This window comes from Dipodomys merriami, unplaced genomic scaffold (assembly GCF_024711535.1).
Source record: "Dipodomys merriami isolate MVZ:Mamm:240054 unplaced genomic scaffold, mDipMer1.0.p SCAF_2, whole genome shotgun sequence".
In the NCBI taxonomy this organism is placed as follows: domain Eukaryota; kingdom Metazoa; phylum Chordata; class Mammalia; order Rodentia; family Heteromyidae; genus Dipodomys; species Dipodomys merriami.
Window position 1 is genome coordinate 40961377 of NW_027203381.1, and position 20105 is coordinate 40981481.

Consider the following 20105-nt stretch of genomic DNA (forward strand, 5'->3'; position numbering starts at 1 on the left):
CATTAAAATAAACATGAAAATTAAATCAACATAAAAATGGGCAATGTAGTTTAAGAATTATAGGAGAAGCCGGGCGCTGGTGGCTCACGCCTGTAATCCTAGCTACTCAGGAGGCTGAGATCTGAGGATCGTGGTTCAAAGCCAGCCCGGGCAGAAGAGACCGTGAGACTCCTATCTCCAATAAACCACCAGAAAACCGGAAGTGGCGCTGTAGCTCAAGTGGTAGAGCGCTCCTTGAGCTGAAGAGCTGAGGGACAGCGCCCAGGCCCAGAGTTCAAGCCCCACGACCGACAAAAAAAAAAAAAAAAAAAAGAATTATAGGAGATTCATTAGATGAAGACAAAGGGAAATATTCACTCCCTATTTAGGCTTCGAAGAGTAAAAGGAAGTTGTCCATTTCAAATAAAAATATATCTGGGCATAAAATATGATCATGTAAAGGAGTATAGATAGATGTGATGCCAGACTTCTTTACTGCTAACTATGAAGGTCTACCTTGGACAGCTCATATTTACCCCAAAATGGATGGAGTTCAAAGGAAGTTTAATATACTATGTTCTAAATTTCATATACTATACTATTTAGAGTCACTGCCACAGTTGGCATTGGCCACCTAGACTGACAATCTTTCTTTCCTTTGAATGAGAACATGCTGCCTGAGACAGCATAACATCTGTTATAATGTTAGAAGATGGAGAAATACTTTCCAGAATTAGTCATTAAATCAAATGTAACAAGATAACAGACTTGTGAGTTCTATTATAAACTAACTTATTATATGTACCTAGCTGACTGGGTTTGAGACAGAATTATAGCATTTTCCATGCTTACTTCAAAGGACAAATTGCATAAAATGCTTTGTTATGATATTACACAGACCTCTGAGATACTAATAAACTCTTTTGTGATATTAAGGAGAGCCTAAGAAAGATGGTAAACAGTATGGACTCTTTCTGCACTGTGATACTGTGATTGGGTGTCTTTCTGCTTTTGTCTTTGCCCTTTTGCTACAAAAGAAACTAAAAAAGAGGGAAGGTAGTTTCCATTTCTGGTGAGTTGAGAAAGGGCAAATGAAAAAGTAAAGAAGAGCAGCTTGGGAAATAGGTGCTAGCTAATGCTGATAAAGTATTTCTCTTGCAAATGGAAAGGAGAAGCAACATACTATCAAGAAGTAGGTCATGTCAAGAAAATACCAAAGTCCACATGAAGAATTCTCTGGGATAAAGATGAGATAAATTGGACATAAAAGAGAATACATACATGCAACTGACTGACATGTATTTAAAATATAAAACTCACAAATTACTTTTGCTTTTCAAAGGGAAAATGAAAGTGTCTCTTAGAAAAATGAAAAACAAAACAAAGAGCTTAATTCATTGAATATGATTAGAAAAAAAAGGGAAAGAATAACATTTACCCTATTCTTCCTGTCCTATACGCCAATGTAACCAAATAGTTTTGGTTGACAGAGAGTGATCTTTTTAATGGAGAATTCCAGTTAATAAATGTGCAAAAATGACCACTTTGTGACTGCTAATGAAATATTCATAAGAACAATGATAAGTGAAACCATTAGGTAAAAGACGGATGGGGAACTACATAATGGAAATATCAGACTCTCTTCTGTTTTTTTTTTTATTGTAAAGATACTATACAGAGGGTTACAGTTAGACTCTCTTCTTGAACACACTAATCAAGAATAGATATGGTGAGACTTTGAGCTCCAAGGGAAACAACATGAAGCACACACTCCCCCAAGAAGCATTCCTGCCAAAAGGTGCAGAGTATCTAGCCAATTCTGTAGAGAAACATCTATTTAAAGTGCTGAGAGAGTGGGGCTGGGAAGGTGGCTCAGTGGTAGAGTGCTTGCCTTGCATGCATGAGGCCCTGGGTTCGATTCCCCAGCACCACATAAGCAAAAAGAAAAAAAAAAGTTTTAAAGTGCTGAGAGCTGGGCACTGGTGGCTCATGCCTGTGATCCTAGCTACTCAGGGGGTTGAGATCTGAGGATCATGAATCGAAACCAATGAGGGCCAGAATTGTCTGTGAGATTCTTATGTCCAATTAACCACCTAAAAATTGGAAGTAGAGCTGTGGCCCAATGACCAAAAAAGTTCAGGTACAGTGCCCATGGTTCAAGTCCCACCACTGGCCAAAAAAAAAAAAAAAAAGTATTAAGGAAAAAATTAAGTGAAACTACAAAAGAACAGGTAGAGGCTGGGAAGTTAGCTCAGTGGTAGAGCGCTTGCCTCGCTGGGTTTGATTCATCAGCACCACATAAGCAGAAAAAAAAATAGCTGGAAGTGGCGCTGTGGCTCAAGTGTTAGAGCGCTAGCCTTGAGCTGAAGAGCTGAGGGACAGCGCCCAGGCCCAGAGTTCAGACCCCACGACTGGACCCCCCCCCCAAAAAAAAAGAACAGGTAGATTCCAAATGAGAGGTAGGAGTAGAGGGCAACAGACATAGGTTCTGCAAAGCAGCCAGGGTCATCCAGTTTTCAAATGTTGGAATTAAGATTCAAGTTTAAAATCAAAATTTCATGTTTTTCCTGCTAAAACATTGCTGTTTGAATCAGAAAAAAAAAAAGTAAAAAGTAGCTGGGCATGATGGTGTATTCCTGTATTCCTACCACTTGAGAGGTTGGGACAGATAGGTAGATGGTGAGTTCAAGCCCAGCCTAGGCTCCAGAAGGAGAAACTGTCTCAAAAAAGAAAAAGAAAAGGAGAGAAAAGAAAAAAGGAAAAAAGGAAAAGTGGTACATTTTGTTTATAGGAATGGTATATTTAATTATTTCTGTTTTAGGTACTTTTAAAATTTTATTTTTATTTTTTTGCTGGTACTGAGGTTTGAACTGAAGGCTTCACACTTGCTAGACAGATTCCCTATCTCCAGTCCTTTCTACACTGGTTATTTTTGAGAGAGGATCTCAACTGCTGCCCACAGGCCTGCCTGAACTTTGATATGCCTATTTTAGGTTTTCTATTGCTGCTGAGGTATCAGGCACATACCATCATACTCAGCATCTTCTGCTGAGATGGAGTTTGGGGGACTTTTCTGACTAGGACTAGACATGAACCACAATCCTTTCAATCTCAGTCTCCCATGAAGCTCAGAGTTGTGTACTACCATACCCAGAAATGGGTTGAAAAGAAGTCTTGCAAGTTTTTCTTCCTGGGCTGGCCTCAAACTGCAATCATCCCATTCTCAACTTCTCAAGTAGCTACAATTACAAGTGTGAGCCATGAGATGAGTGTTTTTCAAAGTAGAATTTGACTGTGTGCCAGGCATAGGACAAAAAAAAAACCAAACCCAACTTTGTATAGCACAGTTTTCCTTTACCTTTGTTTTTGCAGATGTTATCATTCACTTTCCATTTCTTAACAATCATATAGCATTTACAGAAATCCTAGAGGTACATATATGGGTTTTGGAATCTGATCATCTTAAGTCAAATCTTGTTCCACTACTCCTTGTGTGATATTGGGCAAATTACTTAAGCTCTCATTTGTCAAAAAAGTGGCGGTTATTAGATTAGTAATAACATGTTTTGTGAGACTACTTGAGATTATGTATTAATAAAATTTTTAGAATAATGATAAAATGATAAATAATTTTTCAATGGTATACTACATTAAGAGTACCAAGTAAAGATGTACCTCTTTCCTTGAATGATTTGGGCACTAAGTAGGTTCCAAGGCACAGTTCTGGCCACAAATGACCATCAAGGTAAAAAAAAGCTGCTACTTCACACTACAGAGAAAATGATGGGATGATTTTTGACACCAAGAGCAGTGGTGCCCAACAGAATTTTCTAAGATGAAGGAAATGATCTATATATTTACTGTCTGATATAGGTAGCCAGAAGGCACACTTGACAGTTGAGCACTTGAAATATGGCTAACAAGACCATAAAACTAGATTTTTAATTTTATTTCATTGTAATTTAAGTAACCACATGTGCTAGATGGTTATCATATTAGACAGTGGAACCCTAGTGTATATATAATGACTAGGAGATATAAATTTAAGTTCTAAGAACTCAGAGATGGCTGTGTCCCTAGTAATGTAGCTTTGAACAAGTCATTTTACTTTTCTCAAGCTCAGTTTCTTCATCTGTAAAAATGAATATATAGAGTGGACTGTTACTATTGCTTACAGCAATATAATTCTTTGACTTCGTGTAAGAAAACTACTTGTTAATGCATTACTGATAACATGTTCTCTATTCATTAAATTATTCACCAATGAGTACTGTGGCAGACCATGGGCTTAGCATGTATGAGGCCTTAGGTTCAATTCCTAGAACTGAAAAAAATGTTTTTTTCAATGATGAAAGTGATAATGTGTAATTCCTATACAAACATTGTTCTTAAAAGTTCTCACTGGAGACCAAACAAGTGCACATTCATAGCTCTTTTGTGTGTGTGTGTGTGTGCTTGTGTGTGTGTGTGTGTGTGTGTGTGTGTGTGTGTGTATGTGTGTATGTGTGCACGAGCTAGTCCTGGGGCTTGAATTCAGGGCCTGGGTGCCATCCCTTAGCTTTTTCACTCAAGGCTTGAACTCTACCACTTGAACCACAGCTCCACTTCTAGCTTTTTGTTGGTTAACCAGAGATAAGAGTCTCATGGACTTCCCTGCCAGGCTGGCTTCAAACTGTGATCCTCAGATCTCAGATCTCAGCTTCCTGAGCAGCTAGAGACTACAGGCCTTAAGCCATTGGCACCTGGGTTCTCTTGTGCTTTTATAGCATTTATTTATTATTTTAATTTATTTTCTAGGGGTTGAGATTGACTGTAGATGCTAAGAATGTGTTCTAGCACTCAAATGTACCCTAGCCCCACTTACTCTTTTAAACTGGCATTTTAATTATTTATATTAGTTGGTCTTAATATTTGGTAACTAGTTTTTGTTTTTAAACTTACAGTTGAGTAAAAAAATGAATAGGTGGAGCTTTTATGTGTCTTACCCAATTGCATATTAAGCAGGTCTGAAGAGATATGATCTTCCAAGCACATTCCAAAAATGCACAAAGCTAACCATGGATCTAAAACAATGTGTTTTATTTCATTTTTTCATTCTCTTTGTTGAAAACCTTAGAGTATGAAAACATACTGAAAGATAAAAATTACAACTTCTACTATACTTCTACTATACAACTTCATTCTATACATTTAGGTGGGAATTAATCAGTTTTGACAGCTTCTGATGCTAAAAGTACTTCAGATACCAAAATACAAATTTAGCTGTATAATTTAATTTAATTTTTAGGGATGGGCTTACAGACAGCAATATCTCTTTTTAATACTATTATATGCTAAATAATTTCATAATACTTATTTAAAACTCTTAATTACAAGATGGGGTACAATGTTATTTTTCTTTTGTAACACAGGGTTACTGGAAATCTTTATTTTTTTCTTTGAAATGCCAGAAATTCTTCTGTAAAATAAACACATCTTGTCAAAGCTCTCTGGAACGAGTATAATTACCAGAGGCAATCCCTGTGTAAGATCAAAGAACCAAAACAATAATAGGCAACGTGTGACCTCTACCATGTCACCAGAGACCAATTTTTCAACAGGGGGGAATAGTCAATAATCCAGAACAGAAAACATTAAATAACAAGAAATGCTTCCAAAGTACAGCTTGCCACATTCATCAAGACTGTCGCAGAGAGATTTCAGAGACTCTATGGTTTCAGAGAATAAACTTCTGGGGATTTGTTACTATAATCATTAAAATTTGCATAAAGCACAAGAGGCAAAAACAAATTTCTTAAACATAGTAAACTTTCAAAAAATTAAACTACTAAAATAAGTTTCTAAATTTTAGTTGATACTTTCAAAAATGCAGTGGGAAGGGTAAATATAATCATATTTTTCATATGAACACTGACCTGGTTTATTTACCTATTCTCATTTACATTCCCTAAGATTATTTAGACCTTGGATCATAGACATTAATCAGAGAAACATAATTAGTAATAACACATTAAAGACTTCTAGGCTCTGTGTGTGTGTGTGTGTGTGTGTGTGTGTGTGTGTGTGTGTGTTGTTTTGGGTGATGGTAGGCCATTAAATCCAGAAACAGGGTCCCCTTTGTAATGCACGTGGGTGACTAAGAAATTAGAAGGCTGAAAGGAGAGAAAAAGAAATTCCTACTCACAGAAATGACAGTAAATCAGAAGCACATTTAAAATTGACTTTCAAAACACTGAAAGTCAAGTGGCTTTACAATTACTAACATTTGATTGTTTTTCTTGAATGCTACCACCAAACAGCTGCTTCTTTTGAATCATATATAAGTTGGAGGATTTACAAATGGACCTGAACTACACAATTTATGAAACACATATTCTGCCATAATTCAGAGGCTACTGAAAGAAGATGGGCTCAAAAGAAACAGTGCTGGAAATTCAAAGCAACTTGAACATTCTGTCCTTGTATGGGTTTGTTGCTCCTGTGCTCTCCATCTCCCACTCTGTCATCTGCCTGTCTTCTCATCTTCTTATCTTATTAATGTTGTTAATTGCACTTGTCAGTTTTGCCACAATTTCAATGCTACTTAACAGCTGCAGGTTTTCTTTTGTCAATTATCCATCACTACACTTAGGTTTCTAAATTAGCTGTTGAAAAGAGCTTTAACCTTGAGAGGATAGAAAAAGAGCACTCTGCATGCTAAGCCTTACATTTATGAATATGCTCCTATAACAGGAGTAATCACTTTAAAAGGATTGAAAAAAACATACATACAAAGTTAATAAATATATTAACTATAACCATAACCATAATATTAATTCATAATTTCGTAAGAGAATGTTTCATAAAACCTATTATAACACACTCATAATTTTATCTATTTTCTTTGCTATACATGTTGTAATTTCTTTCTATATATGTATGTGTATATACCGTATAAACTGGAATGACAGATATAAATCTCTCACTGTCCCCTTTCACTCTCTGCCAGGTGGCTAACACCTTTCAAAGGTATTCATAATCCTGTAAGTGGGTCTCTTGAGGTCATGTACTATTAGAAATGGCTTTTACAGCATGAGGATATTTTCCCCCTTCTCCATTTCTTTTTAAAGAGAACATTATTATATTGCTGCTTTTTTTCTCCCCATACTAGGGACTGAGCAGGGTCTCACATATGCTACTCAAGTGCTCTAGAACTAGCCATACAATAGCATAATCTATTCTTGACTGACATTGATTATTTTTATTACTACAAAATGACAAGAAACATAAGATCTAAGGCTAACCACCAACTGATACCCCCTTTTACCAGCTATCAACAACAAATTTAAAAACCTGAAAGCTAGAGATAGATGTGCAGCATAGTGGTACATTGTATAGATGCATGAGGCCCTGGATTCAAAAACTGTCAGGCAGAAACATACTTAATGTATAGTTTCTTCCCTTTATAAATAAGTTAAACTCAAAGATAACTTTTTAGAGTTAACAAAAGTTTGATATTTTAAAGATTTAGTAATAATATCCTGTGTTAGGTAAGATCAAAAGCAGGTAGAATAAATTTTAAATTAATGTAGGTGCACTCCTTACCTCTTCCTCCTTGCCACCCCGCCCCCCCCCCTCCCGCGCCCTTTCTACTCTAATGAAAGAAAAGGTGGTATTTCACCAGTATGAAATTCTTCACTGAGACAGAACATTAAAATGATAAACATTTTGGAAAGCAAAGTACACTTCAAACCCAAACTGTTCTTTCAGACGTATATTGACTCTTATAGTCCTTGGCAACATTTGGTAAGGATTATCCTTCCATTAGACAAAAGCAAGCATTCCTTAGATAAATCAGGAGTTTTTGCCATGAGACTCATAAAACCTTTTCACAACACAGATTTTCAAGAGAATCCTTTAAGGTTTTAGGAGGCTGCTCCTTTTACTAAGTAACAAAATACACCCCATGGTGTCTTACTGACCCTACTCAGCTGTCCTTTGACCTCTTCAATTGTTGAAGCCTAACTCCAGGGCCCACAGAATTTGCCTCCATATCAAAAAGGCTAATGTTGCTTCCTCCTAGCACCTGGTGAAACAAAATGCAACAGTCTCTTTCTTCTGCCTCCTCCTCTCCCTCTCTGACCATTTTCCAGATGTTCCAGGCCCAAATGTTAAGCCAATACAGGGTTTTGGTATCCTCGTGGTCAGCTTGAAGGAACAAACAGAGACGAGGCTGAAGTGGCAATGACCCTCTTGTTCTTTTTGGCCTCAAAAGGATACAGCAGGCCATAAAAGAGGAAAAGATCTTTGGCCTCCCTTGGAAATGCCAGGCTATTTAAGCACATTATAACTTCCAAAAGGAGAGAGACATCTTGGGTTATATCCCTTCTGATACACTAGTGTTATCTAAAACAGTAATGCTAAATTCTCAATTTTATGCAAGCTCTTAATTTTCTTTGCCGTAGGGGGAAATAAGCAGTATCATTTCTTTTTCTTTTCTAAATTGAAATCCTTCTTTAAAAAAAAAGCTTTAATAAATACTTTATAATATACACCAGGAATAGTGATATGTGAAACAAAATTTAAATATATGTGGTTACTAGTATGGTTTGAGTTTTTCTAAACAATCTAGAAGTCTTAGACAATTTGAAAGATAAAAATCTCCAACAAATAGGAATCAAAAACTGAAATTTTGCTCTCATAATTTGGGTATACAGGGGAAATATAAGGGGAAATTTTATTGCTGAATAAATTTTGTGGGGCTAGGGAAGTGGGATGGGGAAGAAGTGAAATGAGAGGGGTTTATAGAAATGTTTGTTTAATTAATTTAAGAACCAAACATAGTAGTTTTATTTAAATTCTAAATCTAACTCCTTAAAACAAATCGGATCATGAAAAACTGGAAGTTGGACATACATAATTGTACAATACCTTGGTTTAGTTATTAACATTTTTGAGTCATGTTCATGATTAAGTTCATCAGTCAACACTTCAGGGAACCAGTTGCCTAGGTGATAGCTTGCTGAAGGCTTTTTCACACCTGTAAAAACATTAAAAAATAAAATATATAATTTTAATTATATATAATACAATATATAATCAAACATTCTGTAGCACAACATTCTAAATCTCTACAAAGTTTTACCCAATCTGTATACATCACAATAGACAAATATACACAGATATTCTTCCCTCCTAAATACTCCCCAAATAATCCTAATTATATATACTCAAAAGTAATAAGTTTTCCTACTTTGAATTTTTGACAGGCATTATCCTAATGGTAAAATTCTATAGAATACTTTTAATTTTAGGAATGAAATCAGTGTATGACTTTCTAGTAAGGAGTTCGGGAATTTTCTAATCCCTGACATCTGGTCAAAATTACTCAAATATAAAAAATTGAAACTTAAGTAATACTGATAGGATTATTTTTTATTTCTTGAAACTGTTCCTTTTATAATTTTAAGAAAAGATGCTTAAAGTGGAGAAAGAGCTAGGGCTCTATCCCTTGAGCCACAGCTCTACTTCTGGCTTTTTAGTAGTTAATTGGGAATAAAGAGTCTGATGGATTTTTCCTGCCCGGGCTAGCTTCCAACTTCGACCTTAGCCTCCTAAGTAGCCAGGACTTCAGACATGAGTCACCAGTGCCAGGCTTATTCTTTTTGTTTTGTTTTGTTTTTGTCGGTCGTGGGGCCTGAACTCTGGGCCTCAGCGCTGTCCCTGAGGTCTTCAGCTCAAGGCTAGCACTCAATCACTTGAGCTACAGCGCCACTTCCCAGGCTTATTCTTAACTCTTTTAAATGTATTCCTAGTAATATAGTAATATAGTAATTTAACTATAATTATATAGATAGTAATTTAACTATAATTATATATTACTGGTTGAAAATTATAGTGTGCCCATTATTCTCTTTGTGTAGTAGATTATGGTCAATATAAACTATTACATGAAAATATAGGAAATGAAGTTGTAAGTCAGGAAGTAAATGAAGATTATTTCTCATTAAAAAGTTTACATATAACTCAGAAGTATATCTTGCTCTTTGTTACTGGGTCTAAAAAGAAAACAAAGAGGATTTTTCTAAGAATGCATTCATTTCAATACAAATATTTATAGCAATGAAAATATCTGAAGTAATGTTTACACACCATGTTTTCTAAATGATTGGTTTTTATTTTAGTTTCCTTTTTAGGCCAAGTTGAAAGACAGAGGGAGAGAGTAAAGAGCCACATCAGCTCTTGTAATAAAACCACTTGTCTTACCTCTCTCATTCTTCCAAGAATATTTTCAGGCAAAATAATAGTTAAAAATGCAGGACCAATACTTTCAAACTTACATTTTTCCCACTCCCACACACACAAATAGACATCAGGAGATTGCTACCTTTACCCAACCCAAGATTACCCCATATGGTCAGCAAGGTCAAACTGCATTACGGCCAATGAAAACTATATGACTCCACAAGGACCTTAATGATTTTTTTTTAAAGGTCAGTAATCCAATTCCAATAGCTTTGGAGTCTAAAATTGCTAATTTTTAGCCACGTGCTGCACACTTCACCTGCTAGTAATGACATTTCTGTATTTTCTTCTAATTACACTCAAAGCTAAGACCTTTGGCCCTGGGCCACAGACCTCCATTCATGCTGCACACATTCTCTTAAACGACCTGATCCTTTGTTGTCACTCTTCCTCTTTCATCTATTATTTACACCCATAGAGAAGGAAGATACTCTACCATTTGTGTCGCTTAAAGCTTCTAATCATCTTAATTTCTTTACCTTTCAACCTATGATCTTTTTTTGTAGATGAATGCCAAAAAGTTTGACAAAGTCATTTTTATTAAAATTACATCACCCTCCACCCCCCCCTCCCTTTCTTTATTTCCCAGCCAGGCTTCTTTCCTGTCCTCATCTTACACAGGACATACTTTGTATCAGCCAGCATTTACAAATTTTGAACATGGCTAACAAAATGAATTCAATACAAATCCCCAACTTTTTCTGTCAGATGAATAAAAATTGTACATTCTTTTAAACCAAAGAGCCCATTAAATGAAATTGGAGATTATTTTAAATGACTTAAAATCTGTCCCAGCCTCATTTAAGCATAAGTATAGAATGGTCAGGACTATTTCACAAAAACACCAAGAATATTCAGAACATAGTAAGAATGTGAGTTACATGGCCCAAACTTTTCAAACATTTTAAAATTTACAACTGCCTGGCTGCTTACAGGAAAAGGAAAGAAAAGAAAAAGAAAAGGAGAAAATACAATAGAAACATCTACATGTTCAATTCTTAATTAATCTTGAAAAGATCACTGATTCCCCAAAAAGCAAAACTCTCATACAAAACCTTCTCCTGACACTTCCTAGACTTTTAAAAAAGTATCCAAACACATTTTACAAAGTCAAAACACAGAATTGTTTACCATGATGCAGGTGTCTCCCTCAGATCACCACAATCACCAAAGATTCTGATTTCCAAGATGTTTATAAAATGACATCTGATCCATCTTTGCTTGCTTCTCCTATTGCTCAGCTTACTCTTGATTTCTAACAGTGTTTCCTGTTGTCTGTCCCCTCCACAGACCCTGCAACCCCTTGTCTTTTCTTATTTTCACCATTTGCTTCAACCAGCAGTTCACTGGAGACCCATCCATCTTGTAATGCCTAAAGTGACAGATGCTCTCAGGGACGACCACACTGCTGAGTGAACAAAAGATAACATCACCTCCAGGAACTCCAGAGAGAAATACAACTGCAACCTTAAGACAGGGGCTGACTTGACAGACATTGGACCATAAACCTCTTCTAAGGGAAAAAGAAAACAATTGCCACACACACAAAAAAAATCTGACACAATCAAAGGCAGAAAAGAGTGATTATTTGTGGATTGCCTTTTCACTCTGTAACTCACTTCCCCATCCCCCAACGCTATTATATAGGGGCAATTCACTTGCCAAGAGGCAAGAGAAGTTCTTGGGAAAAGAAGCCTTTTTCAAGTATCTTCTTTTATTCAACAATATTCAAAGTGAAATTCATTCCCATGTGTGTTTCAGGAAATCTAAGACTTGCATTCAGTTTGACCTGTTTGGTTTGCATAAAGCAATCTGAACTCAGAAATGCTGACTCAGTTCCACTGCTGGAAAAGTCGCATGCATACTCTGCAAATTAAAAACACATTAAACACATTAGAAATTAAAAAGTTCACGTGACACAATGTCAACAATATGTGTAGCTCATAAAAATGCCCATCATTCATTCATCAGGAAACCTCCAACTTATGTTAAAAAAGACAGTTAACGAAAGGATTCTGGGAAGGGCTGCAGAGCCCTTCTAACAAAGGAAAGGTCATATGAACATCTCCCAGCAACAAAACTAATGACAGAGAAGCTGTAGATGCAAGGGACTCTGCCTGATGCTAGCTACAATTTGAGGGTTTGTTGTGTTTCAAGCATCTTATTTAAAATCATGACACAGAAGTAGTAAATAAACATCTCTATCATTTAGATATTGTAAAGAGAAAATTCTGAAGAACTTAAAAGCAAAAACCAACCTAGAGGTTCAATTAAGAATATTATGTGTGATCAATGTCAATTATGGAGATTAACAACCGGTTTCTGTAATAGACATCAAGTGGATAGAGGTAAGCCTCTGTTGCAGGCAAATACATTATCATTCTAAAAAAGGGAAAGTAATGCAAATATGTCTCATCTAAATAGCCAAATGAGCTTTCCCTTCAACAATATTTCTAGGAAACATGAGAATTTAATTGTGTAGTAAAGATATTTTAATTTTTCTTAAAGTTTCTTGTTCACAATGCCCTTAAGATATAATTATGTTTTTTTGGAATTCCTAATGATTCCTCTCATCCAAATTTCCCCCAAATGTAAACATTTAAATGTATTTTATATTCTGTGATTTGGAGGATAAAAGAAAAAAATTTAACTCCAGAAATCAATGTAGCTCTTCTTACTTAAACATTTTTATGGCTTCCTTATTTCCTCAAACACTTCATTTAACCCTGCAAATAATAGTGTAATATTTCATAATCTGAGAATTTTGTTTTTTTTTCTAAAAAAAAACCCAATGCAATTGGCAAAACAATGCATACGAAACAAATAAATGAGTTTGTTCTAATATGGACTTGATCTTTAATGGAAGACTTTCACACACGCTGGCCCAAAATAATTTCTCCCCAAACCACTGAACCAAAAGTAGTACATCTTAGTTCAATACTCAAACTTTGGCATTAATACCAAGAGAGACGTGACCTTAAAATGACAGCTCCATTACAGAAGGCTCAGAAAAAAACACAATTAAATTATCTACTTCGAAACACAATAAGATCAATATGCATGCAGGAAAAGTACACTCCCAAGGAAAGTTCTTATTGCCTGACTGATCAAAAACAAAACAAAACTTTTCTTTCTATTTTTTTTTTTAAGGGCCTCTTCCAGATCACAGCGCCAGAAATCCACACAGGAAAAAAATCCATCAAAATGAAACCCTAAAAGCAGTTACCCTTCACCATCCTATTTGCACTTCAAAACCCTGTTAGCCCTTCAGTTAAATCCCAGGGCTGAACCATTTCAATAATAAGAGAGGTGGCCAGCAGTGATTTATCTCCCATTTGGCTTCTGGACAGAATTGTAACGTCTAGGAAGCCTCTCTTCCCTAACTGGAACCCTTTCCTCAAGTCTGCTCCTTCAGTTTGTGTAGCCTTGGATCTGGAATACTTTTCAAACAACTGGTAGGTTCCTTCCAATCAGAGGCAAGAGTGGTCTGTAACTCAAGATTTGGGTGCATTCTCTTGGCAATGATTTGACAAAATGGAATGCTAGTAAGTAATCAGAGGATTGCAAATACTAGGTTAAAATGCAGCTTCTCTTTGTTGTAAATTGGAGAACAGAAGAAACTTCTTAACTTTAGCCTCTCTTTTCTCATATATATGTTCATTTTTATTATGACTTTTTAAACTTTTCCCAATTTATGCCTTAATATCCTTTACTTTGGAGTATAGTAGTCAACTTGCTGTAATACGTGTTGACTTAAACTTAAATCCATGCATTATAAAATATTTTTAAAAATAAAAAAAGTAGAGATTTCACAGGTCACAAAGTTCTGGGTCAAAAAGACTTAAAAACAAATAGAAAATATTATGACTCAATTAATTTTTCTTCTACCTTGTTATCAAATATGTACTGCAGATGTTGTCTTACACAGTTTTCCTCTGGTAAAATAAACTTGGAACAATGTTATTTAACTTGAATTCCAGAAGTTATAAAGTGTTAATATAGTGAAGGTACTTCTTAAAAACAGAGGACATTTGCCATTTTATAATTAGGTCCATTACTTTCTAGAGAAGGACAGAAAGTATTTTTCCCTATATGTTCATTTTTTGTTTTACTTAGAGTTCATTTTTGGATTAGTAGCTGTTGCTACCTATAAATGTATTAAAATTTTACACCTTCTGTACTGATTTTTGAGTTGAAAAATGTCAAGTTATTTCACTAACTTTATATATTTAGAGACTCCAATAATAAGTACCTTTAATAGATGAATAATTTTTAGCCATATCAATAAAAATTACATTCCTGCTATTAAAAAAATCTATCACAAACATCCTTCTTCCTCATGAGCAAATAATTTTTCTGCAGAGCTTCATATACCACAAATTCAAGTAAAACCAATCCTTTAACAAATGATTTTATTTCATTCTGCTAGGGTAATGGATCTCAGATTTATAGCTGAGATCATATAAAATTCAAATTGCATATATTAAATCAAGGAAAATAAACAATGGAAAACCCAAGTTACTTGAATTTTTATATCTCTAATACAAAGTGCAGTGTTAAAAACAATATTTAAGAAAACAAATTTCTTACTCTACTGGACAGTAAAAAAAAAAAAAAAGAAAGAAAAGCTTTCCTCAGAGAATTGACAAAAGTAATTGATTCACTAGAGAGGAAATATTCAATCTTCATTAATTATTTATTCAGTGCAATAAATTGTTAGGTGCTACTTAGACAACTAAAAAAAATTGTTCTTGTCTTTGTAAGAATCACATTCTGGAGAAGTAAGTGGAGATGAAGCAGGTTCTCAAATCTTAATACTGAATTTCAAAATGACAATAATAATAATTGGAGATGTGCTATTAAATGTATATTATTACTTTGAAATCTGATACCAAAAAAGTAATTAACATGGCTTGCCTGGGTAAGCAACTCAATTTCCTATTAATGGAGCACAAATACATTTGCATATTCAAGATATAGTTCCCATCTTTGCCACTCAACCCAGTCACCTATTTTCTCTAGGCCTCAATTTTCTTACCTATAAAATAAGAAGGGGATTAAAGGCAATACATTTCTAGATTGAAGACAATATGGCAATCTCTAGATAACACAATCTTTTGCATGGAAATCCTAAGACTCCACCAAAACATGGTTAAAACTAATAAGTAAAATTTATACAAAGGATATAAAATCACAGACAAAAATCAGTATCTTTTTTATGATCTAATAATAAACTATGAAAAGAAATTTGAAAAAACATCCTATTTTTAATAGTAAAAAAATTAAAGTACTTGGGAATGAATGCAATGAAGGAAGTGAAATACCTGTACACTGGAAGCTATAAAACACCAGTGAATGAAGTCGACCCAAATAAATGGAAAGACATTCTTTCTTCATAGATTGGAGCAATTAATATTATTAAAATGCCCATGTTACTCAAAATGATCTACACATTTAACTCAATCTCAATAGAAATTCCAATAATATTGTCATATACATTTTAAAAAACTTTATGTATTTAGCCACAAACTACCTTGAATAATCAAACCAATCATAAACCCTAAACAAAAAAGGCTGAAAGTATCACACTATTTGACTTTGAAATGGACTACAATGCTATAGCAATCAAAACAGTATGGTACTTGCATAAAAATAACACTAATATAAAAATAAACCAATGGAACAGAAGAGAACACAGAAGTAAATCCATGTATTTACCATCAATTGATTCTCAATGATTAGGAAAATTAGACAATTTCAAAAAAATGAAATCAGACCCTATCTCGTATCATATAGTTACCAAAAACAAAAATACTTTGGAATAGATTAAACACTTTCATGTAACACTTGAAACTATAAAACTACTACAAGAAAGAATAAGAGAAAAGCATCATGATTTTGGTCTAGATTATTTTGAATATGACTCTAAAGGGACAGGCAACAAAAATAAAAACTGACAAATGACATTGCAACAAGTTAAAAAGCTTCTATATAGCAAAGGAAACAAGTAACAGAGTAAAGAAAAAGCCTACAGATTGGGACAAATATCTATAAGCCATACATTTACTAGGGGTTAAAATCCAAAACATATGAAGAATTTATTTTTAAAAATTCTGATTTAAAAATTTCAAAGAATAGGTATTTCTGAAGAGGGGGCATATAACTGGTCAACAAGTCTATTATATGCTCATTATGCTACTCACCAGGAAAATGCAAGTTAAAGCCTGAATGAGCTACCATTTCACCTGTTAAAGTGGATACCACCAAAAAGATGAAAGATAACAAGTATTGGAGAAAATATGAGAAAAGGAAACCCTTGCACAATTGGTAGGAATGTAAATTAGTACAGCCTTTAGAAAAAAAAAGTATGAAGTTTCCTCAAAATAATATTAGAATTCTCATGAGATATAGAAAACTCATAATTGGATATACAATATTCCCTACAACATACTGTGTTTCTTTTCTTTCTTTCTTTTTTTTTTTTTTTTTTGGTTGGTCATGGGGCATGATATCTGGGCCTGGGCTATGCCTGAACTCTTTAGCTCAAGGCAAGTGCTCTACCATTGAGCCACAGCTCCACTTCTGGTTTTCTGTTGATTAATTGGAGATGACAGTCTCATGGACTTTCCTGCCCAGGCTGGCTTTGAACTGTAATCCTCAGATCTCAGCCTCCTGAGTAGCTAGGATTAAAGGCGTGAGCCACCAGTGCCCGGCCATAAGCCATGATTTTTTATAGTTTAGGTGTATTAAATGTCTTTTCAATTTATAATTGGCTTTCTGAGTTGTAATTTCTTGATAAACTGAGGAGAATCTTTATAGGGTTCAGTACTTAGTTTTAGCTATCCATTGTCTTGTAATGTATTCCTTGGGGATAAGAGGGGTGTGTGTGTGTGTGTGTGTGTGTGTGTGTGTGTGTGTGTGTGTGTGTGTGTGTGTGTGTGTGTGTGTGTGTGTGTGTGTGTGTGTGTGTGTGTGTGTGTGTGTGTGTGTGTGTGTGTGTGTGTGTGTGTGTGTGTGTGTGTGTGTGTGTGTGTGTGACTGATAGATATCTAAAGAAAACGAAGTTAGTATCTCAAAAATAGTATTTCAAAGACATATTTTCAACCCTATGCTTATTGCAGCTTTATTCTCAATAGCTAAGGAATCACCTAAGGAATCACCTTAAATGTCCATCAGTAGATAAACAGATAAAGAAAATGTGTATAATTTAATGTCTAAATCAATATATAGCTTAAGCTATCTATTGGAATACTATTCCGCTTTAAAAAAAAAAAAAAGAAGGCAATCCACTGGGACCATAGGGATAAACCTGGAGGACATTATGTTAAGTGAAACAGCCAGCTGCAAAAAGACAGATGCAGCATATTTCACTTATATGTGAGATCTGAAATGATCACATTCATAGAAGCAGAGAGTAGAATGCTGATTCTCAGAGCTTGGGCTAGTGATGAGGAGATATTAGCAAAGGATAAAATATTTCACTTTAAGAGGGGAAGTAAAAAGTGATGTGTGGCTCAAATAGTAGACTAGTGCCTACCTAGCAGGCACAAGGCCCTAAGTTCCAATGCCAGAATCAAAAAGAGGGAAATAAGCTTAAGGTGTTTATTGTACTTTGTACCATGAAGTAATAATAAATGAGGCAATGGATAGGCTAATTTGCCAGATTAGACATTCTACAATGTATATATACTTCAGAAAATCCCATTATAAACCATAAATAAATTTTTGTCAATTAAAATGTTTTGTTTTTTTTTGGGGGGGGGTCCAGTCATGGGGCCAGAACTCTGGGCCTGGGTGCTGTCCCTCAGCTCTTCAGCTCAAGGCTAGCGCTCTACCACTTGAACCACAGCGCCACTTCTAGCTTTTTTCTTTTTGCTTATGTGGTGCTGAGGAATCGAACCCAGGGCCTCATGCATGCAAGGCAAGTGCTCTACCACTGAGCCACCTTCCCAGCCCTTAAAATGTTTTTTAAAAAAGAAAAAAAAAAAACATGGTGGTAATAAAAGCAGAAGTCCCATTCATAATAGCAGCTAAAAAGTAATACCTAGGTATCATCTTAAGGACAGATATAATAATATCTTTTAAATCACCAAACTTAGCAATTTAAGTGAAAATCTGCTCACATAGAAAAATATATTCTATTTTTTAAAAGAACCTAATCATTGTAAAAATACGTATTTTGCAAACAAAATAATAAATAGTACAATTGCAATGCAATATTAGCACAGTTTTTGTGGAATTTATTAAAACATCTGTAAGTTATAGAATATTATAAAAGAAGACACAAGAAAAATTATTTTTCAAAAAAAGTAAATGAGTGAAAGCTATATTAAATAATATTATGGAAAGAATTTTTGGTCATTACAATCTGTGTCACTAGACCTGATAAATATTTTTCAGTTTTTTTGTTGTTGTTGTTGGTCATGGGGCTTGAACTCTGGGCCTGGGTGCTGTCCCTGTGCTCTTAGCTCAAGGCAAGCGCTCTACCACTTGAGCCACAGAGCCACTTCCAGTTTTCTAGTGGTTTATGGGAGATAAGAGTCTCATGGACTTTCCTGCCCAGGCTGGCTTTGAACTGAGATCCTCAGAACTCAGCCTCCTGAGTAGCTAGGTTTACAGGTGTAAACTACCAGTACCTGCATGGAATAGTTTTTCTATTGAACTTTTCCTGTTAAAATTTTTAATTGGTCGTTACAATGAAATGCTGTATGTTATTTATTTTGTTTTGTTGGTCATGACACTTGAACTCTGGGCCTGGGCACTGTCCCTGCATTCTGCTCAAGACTCGTGCTCTACCACTTGAGCCACAGCGCCACTTCCCGTTTTCTGGTGGTTAATTGGAGATAAGAGTCTCACAGACTTTCCTGCCTGGGCTGGCTTTGAACCACAATCCTCAGATCTCAGCCACCGATGCCCGGCAACATTTTTCAGTTCTAATTTAATAATGAGAATGTCCTTTCTGTTGAATTTCATGTCATTACATTTCTGGTTTTCCTTCATCCATATGCTACTTCCCAAGTCCCTGTGCATGCCCATGATATATTACCCAGCAATTAAATGTTGGGATTCCACAGAGTTTAGTCATCTTTCAAGAGTTTCTCTTTCTATATAGTAGGTCCTGTTGAATCACAGCTGACTTGAGTGCTCAATAAAATATTTAACAAGAGAAATGTGTGTTTTCCAAGGTCATAGGAGCTACTGCAGTTTCTGCCTTGATCTCTTGGATTCCATGCTGTGAGGTCCTCAAAACGCTCTGTGGAGAAGCCCTCCTGGGCACTTTCTTTCCAAGAGCCAATACCAACTTGCCTAATTGCACTCCTTGCCTCCTCTCTGGAACCTTTCAATCACTTTTTTGAACTACAAGGCAATTAAAATCATAATCCTTTGCTAAAACCCTCAAGATTCTACATTGTCCTCTGGATACAAATCAATAGTCTTAGTATCTCTGTCCACTCTTGTGCCTTATCTTGCCCTGTTTTCTTCCTAATCACTGTTGCTCTGCTTCAAGTAGCCTACTTAAACACATGTTTTCTCTGTTTGTAATACCACACAGTACAATTTTTACTAAGGCCTACTTAAATTTCTTTCATCCTTTAAATCTCAACTCAAGCTCCCAACCCCTCAGTCTTTTGCTAAAAGCTCTCATAACCTTGCTAATCTTTGAAACAATTACCTTACTTCTGAGCTCTGTAAGAATCTGAATGAATAATGCTTGTCTTCCCTATTAGACAGTAAGCTCCCTGAAAGCAGGAACTATGCTTTTCTGGTTTTGCCTGTGCTACTCTGCAGTGTCATAGCAGGCACTCAAAGTAGTTTATTATAAAGGCTGGAAAAAGAATGAA

The 20105-nt window shown here is 35.3% G+C and overlaps 1 protein-coding gene across 4 annotated transcripts in view; it reads right to left on the minus strand.

The window, feature by feature from the left end:
- Positions 1-20105, minus strand: part of Greb1l (GREB1 like retinoic acid receptor coactivator) — a 258809-nt gene that overhangs the window by 120593 nt on the left and 118111 nt on the right. For all 4 annotated transcript variants that reach the window (XM_070029460.1, XM_070029459.1, XM_070029463.1 and 1 more), the window contains one exon: positions 8890-8998. The gene's annotated coding sequence lies outside the window, so the exon portion shown is untranslated. The remainder of the gene's footprint in view (positions 1-8889; positions 8999-20105) is intronic.